Source organism: Cupressus sempervirens, chromosome 1 (genome assembly GCF_028749045.1).
Source record: "Cupressus sempervirens isolate cs-2001-9-10 chromosome 1, ASM2874904v1, whole genome shotgun sequence".
Taxonomy (NCBI): domain Eukaryota; kingdom Viridiplantae; phylum Streptophyta; class Pinopsida; order Cupressales; family Cupressaceae; genus Cupressus; species Cupressus sempervirens.
In genome coordinates this window covers 618195737-618216225 of record NC_143118.1, presented here as the reverse complement: position 1 = coordinate 618216225, position 20489 = coordinate 618195737, and the positions used below count along the sequence as shown (strand labels likewise).

General features: G+C 43.7%; 1 long non-coding RNA gene across 1 annotated transcript in view; it reads right to left on the bottom strand.

Moving 5' to 3' along the window:
- The window catches only part of LOC149579425 (uncharacterized), a 42346-nt gene that overhangs the window by 5819 nt on the left and 16038 nt on the right, over nucleotides 1-20489 (bottom strand). The gene's annotated exons all lie outside the window — the stretch shown is intronic.

Genomic DNA, 20489 nt, shown 5'->3' with positions numbered 1-20489 from the left:
TTCCACCTCAATAGGGACAACAAAACCACCATGCAAATCCTCCACACCAACATCTCAACCATCCAATCAACAAGCTCATGCACAAGAACAAACTGAATGTAATGCTTCATTACCAAACTCCCATTCACATCAACAACTAGTGAATTCACACCCATAGCAACAAACCCCACATCAACAGCCACATGTAGATCTCCATCAACACATGCCAAACTCTCAACACCAGCAACCTCATTGCTCACAGCAAGATGCTCTGCAATACATAACTCACCTCCAACAATCGAATCATTCACGACTGAGTGCTCCACAATATCCATGTTAGACTCAACCAACTAACCATGAAAACCAATCTCCATCCCAACATCAACAACATTAGGAATATCTTCAGCAACAACCTCTAGTTGCTCTATAGGTTCTACATCAAACTCCAAAAACTGATCAGCAAAACCATCCTCTTCCACCTTGACCTTCTTAGCTTGATCAGCCAATCTAGCATCCAACCGAGAAATCATCTTAGAAAAATTCCTCTCCACTATATCATGGATTTTCGCAATCATCTTAGGGTCTAATCCTCTTGGAGTCATCTTCCAAGATCTTTGTAAAGCCTCTGCAACAAATCCTTCCTACGCTTCTTGTGACAACCTTGAATTGTTTGCAAGTCAGATCGCAACCTGCCACCTCGCACGAACAATCAGGAACCACATCACAAGTCTAGGACAACAGATCTGCAATCCACAAGCTCTGATAAACTTCACCCAACCAAGGTCCTGGTACAAACTGCCTCACACTTCGGCGATCTACTTGTACACTCAGGATCTCCTGCTCTGATACCACTGATGACGGACACACTCTAATACCACTTGATAGAGGGCCACACCACCCTTACCCACTCGCAATCAAGAGTGCAACAATATGGAGACCAAGAGAAATAAAAAAAATGCTTCACAAGCAATTTTATTATACTTGAAGATCCTTACAACACCCACAAGATGATATCAAGCTTCTCCTTGAGCTTCTCCTTCCACAACTTCTACTTCTCAAGCTTCTACTCCTCGAGCTTCTCCTTGAGCTTGATTACAAATGATAATAAGCCTTGCTTAAATAGGCACTTCTAACCCAAGACATTACAAACACAACCAATGTGGAATAAAAGGTAAAAATACAACTACCTTTAAATAAATATTAAATTCCCACCCAAATACAACTAAGCACCCAACAAATACTAAATACATGATTTATCCAAAACCTTCTAGAATTTCCACCTACACACCTCGATTAATGGTATGACAACTATTTTCCTATTTATGCCACCCATGCACCTCAAAAATAGAAATTCCTCTTTTCCCTTTTTTTCTATTTTCTCCTTTTTCTCTTTTTATTTATTTATTTATTTCCTCTAATTTTCGTCACTTTCTCTCTCCTCCTTAAAAAAAAAAAAAATCAATTTTTTTTTTAATTTTTATTCCCAATAATTTTTTCATGCAAAATGCTCCTGCATCAATCGAAATAGCTATTAGGGACCATAAAGGTATGGTTGTAGCAACTATGGCATCCCTAATCCATCCTAGCACCCATAGCATGGCTGGAGTTTTAACTCTTCTAAATGGTTTAGTCTTGGCAAAATCTTTGCATATTTCATCATTGCATGTTGAAGGTGATTCAACAATTATTATTAATGCATGTATCAATCATCATGTTTCAAATTGTTAACTTCATTACGTTTTGTAGCAAGTCTAGTCTATTCTTGATAGTAATTTGGAATGTTATATATCACATACATATTGTGAAGGAAATTTACTTACACAACCTGCTTTATTTTAATAATCATTATCCAATTTTTATGTTTCTATCTATTATTTATCCTTGCTATTGGATATGATAAGTGGTTGACTCATGATGTTATTCTAACATGGATTCATTTCACATTTCATGTTTTCTTTTGGTGAGCATGGTGCAATTCGTTATCTATTTGGGATTGGATGGTTAAAACTTTGATTGTCACTTCATAATCATGACAACTTTGTATATATTTGATCTTCCTGCTAAAATAGGTACCTCTTCATAGTTATTATAAATATTGAGTTCTTATATTCAGCATGTCTAATGATCTAAACTCATGCTTGGCTTGCATTCATAATTTTTGGGTGATAAATTTCTTTTTAATTATTATTCTTTCTTATTGACTTTAACCCACTTAGGATTAGGAAACCTGAGCATTTTCCATAGTAGTCTTTCCCTCAAGGCAAGGCCTTGAAGCTTGATATTTTTTATGCCTGTTTCACCTAAGTCTTTAGAGAAACATACTTCACCCCGTGAAAATAGAGAAATCTTCTTATCTGTGGTACCTTGCTAAAAAAATTCCTAATGTGTCTAGTAATCTCATTTAGCTTATCACTAGGAAGCTCTATACAAAAAATTTGATGCATAGGATGGGCTGACAGAGCTAAGGAAACCATTGTTTTCTTTCCTACTAAAGACAACCATTTTCCTTTCCATCCAGTCATTTTTTAATTAAATTTTTCCACAATCAATTCCCATAGCTTACAAATCCTTTGACCTAAATTCAGAGGGAGTCCTAAATATCTACATGGAAGGGATCCCTTGTTGAAACCAAGAATATTACAGAGTGATACCTCCATCTTGGGATTAGTATTAAAGAAGAGAATATTTGATTTGTCTTTGTTAACCTCATGTCCTAAAGCTTTAGTGTATGAATCTAAAGTATCTTTCAGGGCATGTGCTTCCTTAATCAAGTTCTCTCCAAACAACATTGTATCATCCACAGAATGTTGATGTGTGGAGGGGTCTACATTACTAGTAATGGAGATGCCTTTAATCTCTCCTACCAATATTTTTTGCATAATATATTTCCCAATGCGACTTCCATTAAAATGAAGAGAACGGGGGAAATAGGACCCCCTTTCCTGATTCCACAGGATATACTAAGAAAGCCTACCAAGGTGCCACTAATAAGTACTAACATCTTTTGGGTTGAAATACATTCAAATATTAATTTAACCCATTGCTTTGAAAAGTTGAATGCTTCTAGACATTTACATAAGAAATGCTAATCTACCCTATTATATGTCTTTTTGGTATTCATCTTAATAAGTAGACTACGAGATTTGTTAGATTGAAAAATGTGAATAGCCTCTTGGGCCAATATAAAACCATCATATATAGACCTTCAAGGTAAGAAACTTGTATGTTCTTTACTAATGAGTCTCGTATGGATCTTTTGAAGTCTACAAGGTAATTTTTTAGTAAAAAGTTTATCAAGTGTATTATATACAACAATATGCCTGTAATTGTTGTCACAAAGGTTTGCACCCTTGTCCAAAGTCTTACCTAAGGACAACGTCGTGAAACATGGAAACAACCTCCAAGCTGTGGGACTTGAACTATGAGGTTGAGTCTCCAGAGAAGGCCAGCTTCCTCTACTATTAGGATGCACTTAAACTATTCTTGAAGAGAAAAGGGAGAAGGAATACATGAAAGTAATTACCTAATCTATTCTAAAGAGGTGATGCACCAAAATAGGGTGTTCAAACCAGTCTCTTCCCATACATGTACAACACTATTATTATAACAGTCCAAAGATATATGGATTCAAACTTGCTTTAATTTGTAAACTACATAAAGACTAGACAACCACACGAGTGACACAAGGAAAATGCTTCACTTCTTATCATTCACGAGCCAAAGAGATACAGAGAATGCAGATCACAGATATTCACAGTATGTCAAAGAGAGGCAAACAAACTTGCACAGTACGACGGTTGAAAGAGATAAGGCAGGAAGTCATATGATTCAAAGGCAAACGGGAAATTTACGATAGCATGCCAAGGCAATACTAGGGAAAACAGAGAAGATCCAACCCTAAGAAAGAGTACAATATTTGCCTTTATAGTTCCAGCATAACTTGGATAACTTCCCTCATAAGATAAAAATCAACCACTACAACCAAATCTTCAGAGAATAATCACTGCAAAACTGAAAAGATCTGACTATTGTGTAAATCCATACATGAGAGGATCACTTCTTCACCAAACAAAACTCTGAGAGGTCAGGAGCAACGGTCATTTAATCTCTGACTAAATGAATGGATCAATAGACGGTGGTAGAGTATCTCTTTGTCCTTATCAAACCTAGGGATCAATGAAAGTGGTCATAGCAGATCAGAAATATCATATTCATCATTCAAGGAACTACTTCTGCTGCCACCAACTTCCAAATTGATCATTACTTTTGGTCAACTGAGGTTTAACCATCAAGTCTTGCTACGTGGACCAAACATTTCTCACCATTATGCCACTCTGCTAGCAATTCAATTTTATGCCTTGCATTTGACCATCCCCGATTGCAACCTTGCCACCAACTTCCAAATTGATCATGACTTTTGGTCAATAGAGGTTTAACCATCAAGTCTTGATACATGGACCAAACATTTCTCATCATTACGCCACTCTACCAGCAATTCAATTTTATGCCTTATATTTGACCGTCCGCAATTGCAACCTTGCCACCACCTTCCTTGATTAATAGTTACTACTTGTGAAACCGCGACCATTAGTTCATTGTTGCCTTGCAACCCACTCTTAACATTCTTCATTAACCACTATGACCTTGCGAAGGCTGAGTTTTGACCACATCCACACCGTCGCCACTTTAACCCAAGGTTCCTTATGACCTTTGTGACCGTGCGAAACAAGGCGAATCACTTGATCACAACTCAATCCTTAACCATTTCTTGACTCACAACGATCATGCACTAGTCATAGATCTAGATGATCTAATGGTGCAAGATATGACTTTGAAGCACTGAAGATCTACCTTCTTCACATTATCGCAACTTTAACATAACCATGCGATCAAGAAAAAACAAAGTAGTCACCCCTTCGCCATCTTTACCTTGGTTGATGCTCAACAAACCGCAATCGTGCGAATCGCATGGTCGTGACTTTAAAACATTCCAAGGCATAATATAAAATATAGCCAATGCTTAATTAAAAACCTTAGGAGACCTTAGGGATTGAAGAAAGAGCTGTTGAGCTACATAGGATTCGATATCGAGCAAAGTTGGAGCTGTATAGTGTGCTCGCGAAGCCACATGGTCTCCTAAAGGTAGAGTGCAAGATAGTGTTGGTCATTATATCTGTAGAATGAGGGAAGAGACTGACACTCTCTAAACAAACAATAGAATCTCCCTTGAATCTCATAGTAAATAGGACAACGAAAAATAAAGTGAGACTCGGTCTCAACCTACCCGAGGTGACAAAGTCGACAGATCCTATCATCTCTGTCAATTTGGTGATCAGTCTGAATATGTGGCCAATGAGATCACACTCTAAAAGATACCAATGAGATGCGAAGAGTGTGAGTCCAACGATGAGTGAGATACCAAGAGCGTAAGATGATCACGTCCTAATATCAAGGAAGTGATCAGCATAGAAAGCCATACGCAGGCAAAGCCACCTAGGGTATTCCTCCAGGTCGTGATAACATATTGTCTGTAGATGTCAAGTATAACATGCTCATTCAATTCCCGCTGAGGTGGAAGCAGATGGGTTGGAGCGTCCAAAGAAAACTAAAAGGGGGGGGAGATGATCCAAACTAATACCAATCGAGCCCAAGAGAGCAGAGAACTGGGTGTACCAACAATAAGACCTGTGTCCCAAGTCCAAACCCGCAACCTCCATGGAGGAACAGTAAGCCAAGTAGGAATATCTGTGATGATCATCAAAGGAATCAGCGAAGCTCCAGAGCTAGTGAAGAAGCCAAACTAAATCAAAGATGGCCCCCAATTTGAAAGGGTGAGCACCAAACTCTACCAGAACGATGTTGTGTGATGTGGACCAGTAACATTTGATAATGCGACGAAGGAAAAGAGTTTGGACTCTCTCAACAGAGGCCTAGTTAGACTCTGAGAGGGAGGGCCCCCAAATAGTAGAGCCATAGAGGACAGTCAGCTTGACCAGGGAGTCAATAAGGGACATCTTAGTTGTGGTGTCCTAGAAGTGGTGTCGAAAGCATTATCACTTAAGAATAGCGAGGGAGTTGAGCCCCTTGTTGACTTTGGGCTACATTACTTGTCTTAAGCTGTACCGAGGTCCAGAAAACTTAACCCCCAAGTATATGAAGATGAAATCTTGATCTCAGTACCCTGGAAGCAAACATGGAGGTGTGATGTCCTCAAACAATTGAAGACCATAACCCGAGTCTTGCCCAGATTTATAACTAGCTCACGTGAGTCGCAGAAAGAGGCCAAGTCATCAAGAAGTCATTGAAGACCATCCGAGGAAGATGTTAGGAGAATCACATCATCAGCAAATAGAAAAATAGAGATCAATACCTGATGTAAATAACAACCATTGCCAGGGAGCGAGCAATCATGGAGAAATAACTCAAGCTCGTCGATATAGATGCCAAAGAGAGTGGGGGAGAGAGGGCAACCCTGTTTCACCCTAATAGTGCTCTGCATAAGGTCAAAGAAGCCTTGTGGAGTCCTGAATCTGCCCACAACACACTCGTATAACCTCATAATAGTTGTAAGGATAATTATGAGAACCCAATGTCCCTAAGACACTGAAAGAGAGCCACCTAAGGAATAGAGTCGAAAGCTTTCTGAAAGTCAACAAAACAACAGTAAACTTTCGTCAAGCAATGGCGAGCCTCCTCAATGATGGCCCCTAAGGTCAAAATGTGATCAGTGGTCTGCAAATTTGTACGAAACCCAGCCTGACCTTTAGCCCAGCAATGTTGTTGATCGAGCTCTCTGGATAGGATACCATTCAGCACAGTCACATAGAGTTTGGCGAAGGTGTATGCCCAACCATGATCGTCCAGTAGTTCTCGGGGTCGAAAGCTAGCCCAAATTTATAGATCAGCTAGAGAATATGTCATGATCAACAGTCGGGAAAGCCAACACAAATCACTCAATTAAAGAGCACTATAAGAAAGGGACCCAGGACAAAGATACCTAACTTGAAGAATTCAACTTGGAATCCTTCCTCATCTGGAGTTCTGCTATTGTTCATAACTCTAACTACCTCACAAATGTGGGAAAAGGAGAAGAGGTGGCAACAGGTAGGGGAGAGCATGAGATGGAGAGGGGGCTCGCCAAGAATATCATAGAGGGTGGAGGTGTGGGAGGCAAGGGACTTGAGGGGGGGGAGGAGGGGGGACAAGGAAACATGGTGCACCAAAAGAGCTTTGGATACTAGAAAAATGTGGCATAAAGAAATCTACACTGCAGCAAAGTGAACTTCCATTTCTTATGGTGAAGAAAGCAATGGTAGTCGAACCTCAACTGAGAGGAAAAGGAGGATGAAGTGGGTGGAGCAGAGCGAAGCATATGATGAAAGAATTTGTAGTCCTTATCGAACCACTGGTTCATGGGGCAAGATCTACATGTGGGATGAGGGGTGAGCGAGGAGTTGCAGTGGAGAATGGAGAGAAAGGCAGACTCCCACAAGGCGGACACAAGTGAGTGGACATGGAGGTGACATCCCCAGAGTCGAAGAAGCCTGGGGGAGAATTCGTCTGAGGTGATGGATGAAGAGCTCGACGTCGCCATTGATGAAGCGACAAGAAGTGGGAGTGTGGGGGGTAGAGGGGGGAGGCTACTAGAAGATGAAGGGCAAGAATAAGCAAATAAGCAAGGGAGAGGAGGTGTCAAGGGTCCCCGAAGGGTGATGCTAAGGAGGGCATGGTCAGCCAGAGGAAGTCAAGAAATGGTAAAGCGAAAAATGAGAGGGATGAATGAGGCCGTAGAGAGTACATAGTCCATAATGCTAGCACCACCACCATATGGCCAACAAGTGAAGAGTTCAAAGCTAGGAAAGTAAGAGGGCCCATTCAAAATCACTAAGTCAGATGATTCACAAAGCTTAAGTAAATTTTGACCATACCTAATGAAGGGCCCCTGACAATCCTTGGAGAGCCAATGCAAACCCACAGAACTAGGATCAGATGTAGTCGTACACATGGGATCAGCCCTATGATCATGGAGGGGAGGTTGTAGGTCTCGAGACCACGCGTTAAAGTCTACCAAAATGATGATGTCCCCCATGGCAGAGAATCTAGTAATGTGCTCAAGAAGATCCTCATAGGGGTCCCCACCCTTAGTGTTGTGAACTGCATAGTACGAACATGTTGGTGGAAGTAGTAGACAGTGATATAGGTATCTCTATAGAACGAGGTCCCTTGATCAATGCGAATCTACATGAACCTTGCATAGCTGTCGGAGTGAACCAAGGAAATAATATTGAAAAGGTGGTCCTGAATAAGACAAGCGCCCCCACTAGAACTGCTAACCCCACCAGAGCACTGGACCTCGTCTCTAAAAGAGGAGAGCCACTAATAGCTAAAAATACCAGGAAGAGAACGCATGGGAGTCTCGTGTCTATAATAAAAAGGTGGTCGGTAGAACCAATAGCATTTTTAAGTCAGGCATAGACCAGAGGATACTATTATCGTTCTAGCAATTGATGCATAAAGAGCCTGTACTCAACTGTCATTGAACCCGTCATTTGGCATTAGAGGTCATCCTTGAAACCCAGCCTGTAGGAAAGGTGTCGCAGATTACTGCTTTAAGATTTCTGATGACTACATATTTACCCTCTTGTCTGGCTGCCACAACGAGGGCACTAGCTTGCTTGAGTTCTCCCACCTGTGATCGAGTGAGGTTCTCATCTAGGTAGATCTTAGGAAAAAGATAGAATAACTTTTTCTTTTCCCTAAGAGCATGCAACTTGTCAGAGAAGGAAAGGAACCAAATGAAGAGAGTGCCATCTGGGCCTAACCAACCCCTATCAAGAGTGATGTCTGAAATGTCCAGTTGATCCTTGAGGAAAGAATATCTAGCAATCGAGGGGTCATCAATAGAGCGGAGACTACAGGCTCGTAGGTTTAGTTTACGGGTCCGCCTAACCTACTCGTTGTCCATCTTCCCTTGTACTAAATTCTCAACACCTGAAAGGGGAGCCTCAGTCGCAGAGCTACATAAAGAAGCCCAAGACTTCACTTTCAATTCAATCTCTATTAATAGTGAAGAATGCATATCCACGATCTTCAATTGTTTCTCTTTGATAGTGTATAACTCCCTGAGCTACATGGTAGCAAAGCCCAGATTAGCCTTGAAGCATGTATTTTCAGCAACCAGAGATTGCACAGTATCTTATAGAGTGTGGTTCTCAGATTCCAACATAGCCAACCATTCTGCGAGTTAAATATAAAGTGAAGTTGACTGAGCAACAACATTTTGCAGGACAATTTTAGCAGACTCCATTGTAGTAAAGTGATCAGCGAGCTATTGGAGTGTAATTGGATCATATAAGGGTGCCATAGCTCATAAAGAAGGTATGCTTGCAAAGTTCACAACTTTACCACAAACCAGGCCATCTGTCAAACACCTGTCACAATGCCACCAAATGATTCCACACAACAGTTAACAGAAGCACAGTTCACCAGTCAAACATTATGTCAAATGGTTCACATGCAAAGAACCAAACGCTACCTTCTCCCCCAACCCGTGTGTTTGTTATGGCACTCGAGTGTTAAAGGCAGCAAGGACACGATGGACAGGCTCCGACAGTCACAGCTCATGTCAGGAGAGTGAGTGAGAGTGGACTGGCCCAAGGGTACGCAGGCACAAGTCATGGCTCCGACAGTTGCATCACGACTAGACTAGCCTTGTAAACCACAACCCTGGCTCCATGGCACCCGACACTAGCCCTTCACGAAAATGGAAGGAAAACCTCAGCTCATGACTCTCGGCTCACAAGTAGATGGAAATCTTAATTCCAATGTCCTCTTCTTTTTGTAGGGTGTTCAATTTATTTAAGGCTTTATCTTTTCTTTCTTTCATTTTCCCTCAGAAAGTTGTGATTAAGAGCAAACCTAGAATCTAGAGGTTCTTCCCACGATTAGGAAACCCACTACCCAGAGAATTTTCTAAGATGCCCCAAAATGCTTTAAAAAATAGCTTAGCATGAATGTAGTTCTGGCAACTAACATTAATCTCCTACAACAATGTAGTCAACTTATTGATATTAACTCAGTCTCATATTTTGGTTGACCTAACCAATTCTTTAGAATAATCTAAATAGCATAAATGGATGTTCAAATTAGTTAAGAATAGTAATATATGGAAAAAGATGTGAATATATGGTAGCAGATGTGCATGATGAAAGTACATGTGTAATATTGTCAAATAGTTGCTTCAAGTAGCAACTAAATCAAATATTAAATATCAACATCTAATGGAAAATAGAAATAGTTTAAATCACAAAAAGAAAACTTTTAAAGAATGGAAGTTTAAGAAGATCCTATGATTAGGTGAAATAAATAATTTAGAGGTATTATTTGTTCATGTAAGTTTTTTCCACAAATTTTGTGTGTGTGTAAATGTAATTTTGCAAACAAAATAAAATATTAAATCTTAACACCAAAAAAAAAAACCTACAAAAGGCTTCAAACATAAAAAAGAAACTTGTAAATGAAAGTTCAACAAGATGCCAAAGTTAGATTAAATAATTTATAGAAATATTTATTTGTTCATGTAACCTTTTCAACAAATTCTATAGTATAAGTTGTACTTTTGCAAAAGAGGACCTTGTAATTAACAATTGAAATTTTAAAGTACATTAAGAAAACTAAAGAAAGTATTGAACATCAACATCCAAAAAATAAAATTGATTTAAAATAATAAAAAAGCAAAGAAAAATATAAATAAAAAGTAGAATGCACATATTGATTTAAATCTTCTTGCATTTACCACCCCCCCCCCCCCCCCCTGCTCTCCATCTCCTCTCTCTTCTTTCATGTTCATACCCCCACCCCTCACTTACTCCTCCTTCCCTGTTCTCCTCCCCCCTTCCTCCTTCGTCTATCTACCTCCCTTCTCTATCACTCTCAATCTCTCCTCCCCCTCTACCCCCATCGCTTCTTCTCCCTCTCTTCCACCCTGCTCTTTCCCCTCCCCTTCTCATACTCTCTTTAACTCCCCTTCCCTCTCCTTGTTTCCCTCCCACCCCTCTCCCTCCCTCTCACTCCCTCTATCTCCCTTCCTTCCCATCCCTCTTCCCCCTCTCGCACTCTCCCTCTATCCCTCTCCACCTCTCCCCTTTCCCTCCCCTCTCTTCCACCCCCCTCCTGCGCCCTCCTCTCCACTCGCTCTCCCTCTCTCATTCTCCACCTCTTCTCCCCTCTTTCTATTTTCCCCTCCCCTCTCCCTTCCCACCTTTACCTCGACTCCCTCTCTACCACCCTTCCTCCCACTCCATCCCCTCTCCCTCCCTCTACATCCTCTAACTATCTCCCTTCCTTCCTCCCCCCCTCCCTCATTCCTCCTATGCCCTCTCTTCCCCTTTATTTCCTTGCCCCTCGTCCCAACCCTCCACTCTCACTTTCTCTTTCGCTCACCACCCCTTTCCCCTCCCTCTCCCTCTCTCCCCTTCCCTATTTTCTTGCCCCCGTCCCCTCCCCCTCCCTCTCCTTATTTCCCTCACTCCCTTATACCTTGTCTCCACTCCTCCCTCCCCATACTCTCTCTTCATCTCCACTCCTCCACTCCCTCCCTCTACCTCCTCATACTCTCTCTTCCTCTCCACTTCCTCATTCTTCCTCCATCCATTCCTCCCCCTCGCCCTCCCTCCTCCCCCTCTCCCTCGCTCTTCCACCTCCCCTCTCACTCCTTTCCACTCTCTCATTCTCTAGATCACCCCCTCCCCCTCTACCTCCCTCTCCCCTCCCCTCTTTCTAGCTTACCCTCCCTCCCCCTCAACCTAATCTTCATCTCCATCTCCTGCTCTCTATTTCATTGCCTCAAGCCCCCCCCGCTCACTCCTTCTCACTTCTCCTCCCCCTTCTCCCTATGTCTCTCTACCTCTCCTCTCTATCACTCTCCCTCTCTCCTTTTCCCTTCCCCTCCCCATTTATCTCTCTCTCCTTACCCTTCCCCTCCTTTCAACTCTCTGTTGCTCTCCGCCTCTCCCTCCCCTCTACCTCCCTCTCCCCATCCCTTATTTCTACAGTACCCTCCCTCCCTCCCCCTCCACCCACTCTCCCTCTCCCTCTCTCACCCTCTATTTCCTTGCTTCAAGTCTTGCCCTACTCACTCCTTCCCACTTCTCCTGCCCCCTTCTCCCTTCATCTCTTTACCTCTCCTCTCTATCACTCTCCCTCTCTCCTTCTCCTTCCCCCTTCCCCTCCATTCAACTCTCTCTTGCTCTCCACCTCTCTCTCCCCTCTACCTCCCTCTCCCTCTCCCCTGCCCCACTTTCTACCTTACCTCCCTCCCCCTCCACCCACTCTCCTTCTCCCCCTCTATTTCCTTGCCTCAAGTCCCACCCTGCTCACTCCTTCCCACTTCTCCCTTCATCTCTCTACCTCTCCTCTCTATCACTCTCCCTCTCTCCTTCTCCCCTTCTTCCTTTCTCTCTCTATCACTCTCCCTCTCCCTATCTTCCCCCTTCCCCTCCACCCACTCTCCCTCTCCCTATCTTCCCCTCTATTTCATTGCCTAAAGTCCCCTCCCCCCCCCCCCAACCCACCCCAAGTCACTCCTTCCTGCTTCTCCTCCCCCCTCCTCCCTTTGTCTTTTTACCTCTCTTCTCTATCACTCTCCCCCTTTCCTTCTCACCCTACTCACTCCTCCTTCCACTTCTCCTCCCCCATTCTCCCTTCATCTCTCTACCTCTCCTCTCTATCACTCTCCCTCTCTTCGTCTCCTTCCCCCTTCCCCTCCTCTCAACTCTCTCTTGCTCTCCACCTCTCCCTCCCTTCTACCTCCCTCTCCCTCTCCCCTTACCCTCTTTCTACCTTACCCTCCCTCCCCACTCTCCCTCTTCCTCTCTCCCCCTCTATTTCCTTGCCCCAAGTCCTACCCTGCTCACTCCTTCTCACTCCTCCTCCCCGCTTCCTCCCTTTGTCTCTCTACCTCTCCTCTCTATCACTCTCCCTCTCTCTTTCCCCCCTTCCTTTCTCTCTCTCTCTCTCCCTCTCCTCTCTATCACTCTCGCTCTCGCTCCCTTCTTCCCCCTTCCCCTCCACCCACTCTCCCTCTCCCTCTCTTACCCTCTATTTCATTGTCTTAAGTCCCCCCCCAATCACTCCTTCCTACTCCTCCCCTTTCTCCCTTTGTCTCTCTACCTCTCTTCTCTATCACTCTCCCCCCTTTCCTTACACCTGATTGCCCCCCCCTCCCCCTTATCGTACTCTCTCTATCTCCCCCTCCCTCTCCTTGTTTCCCTCTCACCCCTCTCACTCCCTCTTCCACCTTCCCTCCCCCTCCTGCACTCTCTCCCTCTCCATCTCCCTCCTCTCCTCTCTCACTCTCTACATTTCCCCTCTTCCTCCTTCCATTGTCTCCCCCTCCCCTCTACCTCACTCCTCTCCACTCTCTCCCCCCTTTCTCCCACACTCCCCCTGTCATGCCTATTATTCTACAAGGTAAAAACACAACTAGATTTTCTTTTTAAACAAGAAAGAGAAGACTAAGGATAAGATACATGATCTATCCTTAAACTTGGAGGTGATGAAATAAGGTGATGGAACGAAGTTGTTTTTACTCGAAATCTAGATTTCAAGTTCCCTATGAGGTGGTTACGTAGTGACTATTTACTGAACGCAAAGCTATGTTAAGGTGTTATGGTTATAAGCCCTTACTCTTCTACACCTAAGATGAGACACTTTGATGTGTTGGAGAGATTCAAACTAGAGTCCATGTAGTGGTAAAAGTTCAAGGATTGCAACGAGAAGATGTTTTATTAGTTAAACATTTTATTCCTAATAATATCAAATGATTAAAGATGTAAATTGAGATTTGAATTAAATTTACTAGTACCTTAATTGTTCATTTGGTTATATCATTTCCGAGTAGATCGAGAAAAAATTGGGTTCCACACAGTCCATGTACTAGGCAAGTTTAAGGAAGATGACTGTACTCCAAATCTTATATTGTTATTAAATTTGAGAGAAGCTTTTCTATACTAAATTGGGATTTTTAGGTTAGCTAGGGGTATAAGTGATTTTAAGTAACAATAATATAAATAAACCTAATATTATTAGGAATAAAATGTTTAACTAATAAAACATCTTCTTGTTGCAATCCTGAAACTTTTACCACTACATGGACTCAATTTTAAATCTCTCTAGCACATTAGAGTGTCTCATCTTAGTTGTAGAAGAGTAAGGGCTTATAACCATAACACCTTAACATAGCTTTGCATTCAGTAACTAGTAACTAGGTAACAACCTCATTAGGAACTTGAAATCCAGATTCTGAGTAAAGACAACTCTGTTCCATCACCTTACTTCATCACCTCCAAGTTTAAGGACAGATCATGTATCTTATCCTCAGTCTTCTCTTTCTTGTTTCAAAAAAAAAAATTAGTTGTGTGTTTTGCCTTGTAGAATAATGGGCATGACATTCTGGTATCAAAGCCTTTGGTTTCAACACTAGAAACCTAACCCATTACGTCTAACCTATGAACTGCAATTTTGTGTAGGATGCCCATAATCACACGCAATGGTCGTCGGAGGGCCAGGGGTCTTAGAGCAAACCCAACAAGCCAAGAGGGGGTAAGACAGGATGTGGGAGGACCCCCACCAGGGCAACCTCCAAATCTTGATCAAGTTTTGAATGCTATCAACAATCTGATTGGGGCAGTACAACAAAGGTTACCACCTATCATTCCACCGCCAAGACAGCAGGATGCAGAAGGGCATGGGGCTAATATCAAAGAAAGGAGTAGAAGTCCCCCACCCAAACTTGCAGAGGATTAGGGGGAAGCATCAGTACACCAAGTCAAGCCAACCCTTGCATTAGAGAGAGCACCAGCGAAAGCACCTTGAGATATTGGGGATGAGATTAGTGACCTATTATGGCTCAAGCCACCCATATTCACCCGTACCACAAATGGCACACGTGCGAAGGCATGGCTACAGAGTTTACAATGGTGCAATGGATTGTGTAACCACGAGAGTAATCTTAAGGCATGACTAGCCATACACCTATTACAAGAGGATGCCTCCACTTGGTGGCAGCAGCAGGAGACCATAGGGAGAGTAGACATAAAGACACTCACATGGGAGTCCTTTGTGGACCATTTCAAAGACAGATATTTGTCGGAGCACTTTAGATAGAGGCAGGTTGAGGAGTTCCATGATCTTCAACAGAGGGGTCTCACGGTGGCCCAGTATGAGAGCAAGTTCTTAGAGCTACTTCCTTATGTGGAGTACATGAGAGACGAGAAGCTAGGCATCCATCGGTTCATTAAGGGCCTTAACTTATCTCTCCAGGGATCAATGTAGCTAGCATTTCCTACCACTTTTTAGAGAGGTAGCTGAGATGGCATTGGTTGCCGAAGATATTCGTACTAGACAAGAATCTCGAGATAGGTCCCATAACCGAAACCCCTCCCAGCAGCCAACACAGCAAAACCCCTCTTGGAAGGGGTAATCAAAGCCACACTCGATAGGGTCCTCAAAGGCCCTACAGACATAGCAGAGAGGGCAACAGGACACTAGACAAAGGACATCACAAGGTTACCAGGGCTCTAAGCCCAAACTGTGGCAATCCCAGGGCCCCAAGTGTGATCAAAGGCCACAAAACCAGTATACACAGCCAGCTAGGACTCAGCAATCCTCTAGGGGAGGCTTTAGCAGGTCTAGCAGGACTAGGTGTTAGTAGCAGTCCAGGCCACGGGGAGTACAGATTCAAACCCGTGGGTCATGTTATGATTGTGGTGGTATGGGTCATATTGCAAGAGAGTATCCATAGGGTCCTATAGCAAGCAGTCGGCGAGGAGCCACCTCAGAGCCTACAGTAGGTTATATGGGCAGATCCCACAAGGTGTTTGCAGCGGTTGATAACCACCAGGCCGAGCACCAGGCCACAGTGATTGAGGCTGCAAGTGTGATTAGAGGATATGAGGTTACTATATTATTTGACTTTGAAGCTACAGACTCTTTTATATCCCCATTTGTAGTGGAGCGATGCAAGCTAGTGGCAGCTAGACAAGATGTTGACTGGGAGGTTGAGTTAGCTTCAGGGGCTAAGGTGTCAGTTGATTCCTTGATCCATGAGTGTCTAATTCAGCAAATTTACCCTCAAGAGGTCTCTCAGAGTGGACTATCTGGCAAAATTCTGCATAGAATTCATCCTCTGGTAGATGGTGCAAAATACACTCCCTCAAATTTGTGCCTGTAACCATGGAAGCGAGCTCATGACGTCGCCTACTGAAGACATCCACTACTACATTCTCCTTACCCTTAATGTAATACACCTCAAAATTGTACTCACATAGGAACTCCATCCACCTCCTTTGCCTAGCATTAAGATTTGGCTGTGTGAAAATATGCTGCAAGCTCTGGTGATCTCAATGAAGTTTGAATCGTCACCCTAGAAGGAAGTGACGTCATTGTGTCAATGCATGGACCACTGCTGCGAGCTCGAGATCATGAGTAGTGTAATTGAGTTCATGCCCCAAGAGTTTCTTAGACTCGTAAGCTATGGCTCGACCCTCTTGCATAAGAACAACTCCAATTCCATCCAAGGAAGCATCTGTGCATACTATAAAGTCCAATAAAGGGTCTGGTACTACTAAAATGGGTGCACTAGTGAGTGCCCTCTTAAGCTTTTGAAAGGCCTCCTCACACTTTTTTGTCCACTCGAACTTCTTTCCCTTTCTTTGAAGAGAGGGAATAGGGTGAGCTACCTTAGAGAAACCTACCACAAGCTGCCAATAGTATCCTGCTAATCCCATGAAACTTCTGACCTCTGAGACGTTGGTAGGTGTTGGCCAATCCATGATGGCTCGGATCTTGGATGGGTCCACTGAGATCCCATCCCCTGATATCACATGACCCAAATAATGCACTTCCCGTCTAAAAAAGGCACACTTCGACAAGCTACCATAACGTTGATTCTCCCTTAACCGTTGCAATATTTCTTGTAGGTGCTCTTTGTGTTCCTTCTCATCACGAGAATAGACCAGTATATCATCTAGGAACACTACTACAAACTTGTCAAGGAATGTGTGAAATACCCCATTCATGAGGCTCATAAATACAGTTGGGACATTCGTGAGATCGAAAGGTACCACCGTGAACTCGTAGTGACCATATCTTGTACGAAATGCAATCTTGTGAATGTCACTTTCCACGATGCACAACTAATGGTATCCTGACTTCAAATCTATTTTAGAAAATACTCAGGCACCCTGTAACTGATCAAATAGGTCATCAATCCTAGGTAACGAGTATCGGTTCCTAATACCTTATTCAACTGTCGGTAATCAATGCACAATCTGAATGATCTGTCCTTCTTAACAAATATCACTGGTGCTCCCCAGGGTGACACACTGGGTCAAATATGCCCCTTCTCCAAAAGTTCCTCAAGCTGAATCTTAAGCTCATTGAGCTCATGGGTGGTCATCCTGTAGGGTGCTCTAGATATGGATTCAACTCCCAATACGAGATCACTATGGAAATCAATTGCCCTTGGTGGTGGCATACCAAAAAGCTCTAATGGAAACACATCTGCAAACTCCTATAATATTGGATAGTCGTTGAGGGAAGGTTCCTCCCCTACATCATCCTCTCTATCACTGATGGTGATGGCAAACCGCTAACACCCCTTCCGCATGCATCGCTTAAGCTGCATAGCGAAAATCATACGGAGGGATACTGACCTCTAAACTCCTGAAATCACGCTAGGGGTACCATGGTCATCTACACACTCAATTATCTTTTGTCTACAATCCATCTTGGCGTTGTGGGTGCTAAGTCAATCCATGCCAAGAACTACATCATAGGAACCCAATGGAGTAATATACAAGTCTAATGTGGTGAACATGTCTCCAATCTTAATCAAACACTCATGGATCAAGGAATCAACTGACACCCTAGCCCCTGAAGTTAACTCAACCTCCCAGTCAACATCATGTCTAGCTGCTAGCCTACATCGCTCCACTACAAATGGGGATATAAAAGAGTTTTTAGCTCCGGAGTCAAATAGTATAGTAACCTCATATCCTCTAATCATACTTGCAGCCTCAATTACTATGACCTGGTGCTTGGCCTGGTGGTTATCGACCGCTGCAAACACCCTGTGGGATCTGCCCATATCACCTATTCTAGACTCTAAGGTGGCTCCTCGCTGACTGCCTATTGTGGGACCCTATGGACACTCTCGCAATGTGACCCATACCACCACAAGCATAACATGGCCCACAGGTTTAAATCTGTACTCCCTGTGGCCTAGACTGTTGCTAACCCTTAGTCCTACTAGACCTACTAAAGCCTCCCCTACATAACTGTTGAGTCATGGTTGGTTGTGTATACTGATTCTGTGGCCTCTGATCACGCCTAGGGCCCTTGGACTGCCACTATTTGAGCTTAGAGCCATGGTAACCCTGTGATGTCCTCTATCTAGTGTCTTGCTACCCTCTCTGTTATATCTGTGGGGCCTTTGAGGACCCTGCCGAGTGGCTCTGATTACCCTTCCAAGAGGATTTCTATTGTGCTGGTTGTTAGAAGGGTTTTCGGTTATGGGACCTATCCCAAAATTCCTGTCTATTACGAATATCTTCAACAACCAATGCCGTCTCAACTGCCTCTCTGAAAGTGGTAGGAAATGTCAGTCGCACTAATCCCTAGAGATATAAGTTAAGGCCTTTAATGAACCAATGGATGTGTAGCTTCTCATTTCTCATGTACTCCACATAAGTAGCTCCAAGAACCTGCTCTCATACTAGGCCACCGTGAGATCCTTCTGTTGAAGATCATGGAACTCCTCAACTGCCTCTGTCTAAAGTCCTCCGACAAATATTTGTCTCTGAAACGGTCCACAAAGGACTCCCATGGGAGTGTCTCTATGTCTACTCTCCCTATGGTCTCCTCCTGCTACCAGCAAGTGAAGGCATCTTCTCGTAATAGGTGTATGGCGAGTCGTGCCTTCATATTACTCTATGGTTATGCAATCCAAAGCACCTCTGTAAACTTTGTAGCCATGCCTCCGCACGTGTGTCATTTGTGGTACCAGTGAATATGAGTGGCTTGAGTCATAGTAGGTCACTAATCTCATCCCCAATATCTCAAGGTGCTCTCACTGGTGCTCACTCTAATGCAAGGAATGGCTCAACCTGGTGTACTGATGCTTCTCCCTGATCCTCTGCAAGTCTAGGTGGGGGACTTCTACTCATTTCCCTGATATTGGCCTCATGCCCCTCTGCATCCTACTGTCCTAGCAGTGGAATGACAGGTGGTAACCTCTATTGTACTACCCCAATCGGATTGTTGATAGCATTCAAAACTTAATCAAGATTTGGAGGTTGCCACAGCGGGGGTCCTCCCACATCATGTCCTGCCCCCTCTTGGCTTGTTGGGTTTGCTCTAAGACCCCTGGCCCTCCGACGACCATTACAGGTGACTGCGAGCATCCTACACAAAATTACATTTCATAAGTTAGACGTAATGGGTTAGGGGTTAGCCCATTCTAAAGTGCTCCGACAAATATTTGTCTCTGAAACGATCCACAAAGGACTCCCATGGGAGTGTCTATGTCTACTCTCCCTACGGTCTCCTCCTGCTGCCAACAAGTGGAAGCATCCTCTCGTAATAGGTGTATGGCTAGTCGTGCCTTCATATTACTCCCGTGGTTACGCAATCCAATGCATCTCTATAAACTTTGTAGCCATGCCTCCGCACGTGTGCCATTTGTGGTACCAGTGAATATGGGTGGCTTGAGTCATAGCAGGTCACTAATCTCAAGAAATTAGAATTGAATGAAAATAAATACAAATTCTATATATTTCCAAGTATAGAATGGGTACTTGAAGTTATTCACAAGACCTTAAATTGGAAACTAAGAGCGATTTGAAGTACATTCAAAAACGAGACATTACAAGTGGTATCAGAGCATCTTTCTTGCCATCTTGTGGAAAGTAGTTAATGCAAAAACACCTTCTCTCCCTTCCACCCTTCACCTCTCCTCTTCCCCCCTCCCTCTCCCCCATCCCCCCTTCTCTCCCTTCCACCCTTAACTATCCCTCTCTCCTTCCCCCTTCCCCTCCACCCAATCTCTCTCTCCCTCTCTTCCCCTATATTTCCTTGCCTCAAGTCCCCTTTGGCTCACTCCTTCACGCTTCTCCTCCCCCCCTTCTACCTCTTGTCTCTATCACTCTCCCTCTCTCCTTCTCCACTTCTTCCTTTGTCTCTCTACCTCTCCTCTCTATCACTCTCCCTCTCTCCTTCCCCCTTCCCCTCCACCCACTCTGCCTCTCCCTCTCTTCCCCTCTATTTCCTTGCCTCAAGTCCCCTCTAGCTCACTCCTTCATGCTTATCCTCCCCGCCTTCTACCTCGTCTCTATCACTCTCCCTCTCTCCTTCCCCACTTCTTCCTTTGTCTCTCTACCTCTCCTTTCTATCACTCTCCCTCTCTCCTTCCCCCTTCCCCTCCACCCACTTTGCCTCTCCCTCTTTTCCCC